The following is a 2,289-nucleotide window of genomic DNA, read 5'->3' as shown; positions in this document are numbered from 1 at the left end:
GAGGACAATATATTAAATGGATTTTTGGAGCAGGGAGTTGGAATAGGGGCTTGCTCCGTCCACTCCACGCATCGACCTGGTATTGCAGTACTTCCAGGAACGGTGCACCCCCTCGGGGGCTAAAATACGCCGTTTTCAATAACAGAGTTTGCTTTCAAGACAGTAGTTTTCATTTTTTTTTCTTTCGTCTTGATATATTTTGTAAGGGCTATTGTGATTTTTGGTGTTTATGCTCCTCAACTTTTTGGGGTTCTGTAATTTTACGTCTTTAGTACTGTGGGCAACGTTTATTCTTGCTTAACAAAGCTTTTGGCAAGTAGCTTTTGGGGGGTGGTTTGTTCCAAGAGAGTCTCCTGCATTTTAATCCCCCGATTAATTAGACGTGGAGGCAGTTTTTTGTTTTGTTTTGGTTTTTTTTGTCTTTTTCTAGTGATTGGTGGAAGAAGAGGCAGGCAGGGTCCCTGGACCTTTCTGTTACTGTCTTTGTTAAACCTGACTTTATTTTTTAAGGTTTTATTTATTTATTTGACAGGGAGAGATCACTAGTAAGCAGAGAGGCAGGCAGAGAAAGAGAGAGAAGCAGGCTCCCTGCCAAGCGGAGAACCGGATGCGGGGCTGGATCCCACGACCTGGGGATCATGACCTGAGCCGAAGGCAGAGGCCTTAACCCACTGAGCCACCCAGGCTCCCCTAAACCTGACTTTAAATCTAGTGAGTTCGACCCTTTCTGAAGCTCTGTTTTCTCATCTGTTGAACAAGGATAGTTTGACCTACTTTATTATTGTGCGGATCGGGTTAAGGACTCACCAAGTTGTAAAACCACCAGCCAAGAGTAAGGGAGGAAGAAGAGGAAGGAAGCTGAAGAAATTGGGTGCTAGGCCTTGGCAGCCTCAGTTTCTTCAAATGGAAACTACCATAACACGTTTTCTCTTTGGGATCCTTGAAAGAATGAAATGAGTTAAAGGGAGGGGTTTAGGAGGATGGGGAAACTGGGTGAAGGACATTAAAGAGGGCACATGATGGAATTAATTAAGGACAGGTAGGACTAGGTAGGGAGACACAGGAGCCCTGTGATTCGCTCACAGAAATCTCAAAAATGTGGAGGCCTGGGGAAACCAGAGATAAGGGAACAAACCTGACCTCCCTGCCCTAGGTGTGTGGGATGAGTGTCTTTTTTATGATAATCACCTGCGACCGACAAAGAATAACCAGACCTTAAAGGAAGTAAGCCATTGAAAGTGTTATCACTAATATCAGTAGAGTGTTAAAAGGATTTTGGTTCCCTTTCTATAAAAGACGAACCAAACCCTCATTGGCAATCCTGTTGGGACACTTATCACTTCTTCTTCTTCTTCTTCTTTTTTTTTTTTTTTTAAGATTTTCTTTATTTGACAGACATAGATCACCAGTAGACCTTTGAGAGGCAGGCGGTGGGGGGGGGGAGGCTCCCCGCTGATGTTGGGGCTTCATCCCAGGACCCTGAGATCATGACCTGAGCCGAAAGCAGAGGCTTAACCCACTGGGCCACCCAGGCACCCTGACCCTTCTCACTCTGGAGGGCTTCTTCTGTATCTTCACTTAATAAACCTCTATCCCTTTACTCTCTTTTGTCCTCAAGATTGATTCTTTGGCTCCATGAGACAAGAACCTAGCTCTCCGGCTTCAGAATGAGCACTGAGGGGGGCTCCTGGGTCGCTCAGTCCCAGGGTCCTTGGATGTATCCCCACACGTGGGCTCCCTGCTCGATGGGGAACTCTGCTTTTCCCTCTCCCAATCCCCCTGCTAGTGTTGCCTCTCTTCCTGTGTCTCTGTCAAATAAATAAATAAAATCTTAAAACACACAACACACACACACACACAAAAACACCACTAGGTATTATACAAGACTGTTGAATCACTGACCTCTACCTCTGAAAGGAGTAATACATTCTACAGTCGTTAATTGAACTGAGATGTTTAAAAAACAAGGGGAAAATGTGGGGATTAGCGGGCACACAGTGGGTGCTAAATAATGGCAGGCAAGTTTTGAAGCCCCGTTCTTGGTTGAGACAACCTAGTTTTACGGATCTAGTGGAGCTGGATATGCAACTTGCTCTCCAACACACAAACACTTCTGTTTTAGCCCCAGGATCCTGAACACGTCCGGGGTGGGAGGTTGGGGGAAAGGCACTCTGCTGGCCCTTGCACTGCCTCGATCATCTGCAACTCTGGGGATGTCCTACGTCCAAGGTTTTCAGGCTTGGAGTAACACCCGGCTGTGTCAGAGAAAGACAGGGTAACAGCTCCCCA

The 2,289-nt window shown here is 46.1% G+C and overlaps 1 pseudogene; it reads left to right on the top strand.

The window, feature by feature from the left end:
* On the top strand, positions 1-113 carry LOC116863885 (annotated as a pseudogene; the record flags this gene model as incomplete).
* Positions 114-2,289: the final 2,176 nt, after the last annotated feature.

Source organism: Lontra canadensis, unplaced genomic scaffold (genome assembly GCF_010015895.1).
Source record: "Lontra canadensis isolate GAN:19392208 unplaced genomic scaffold, GSC_riverotter_1.0 scaffold4496, whole genome shotgun sequence".
Taxonomy (NCBI): Eukaryota; Metazoa; Chordata; class Mammalia; order Carnivora; family Mustelidae; genus Lontra; species Lontra canadensis.
The sequence above is the reverse complement of the archived record's forward strand: the minus strand, read 5'-3'. Positions and strand labels throughout refer to the sequence as shown.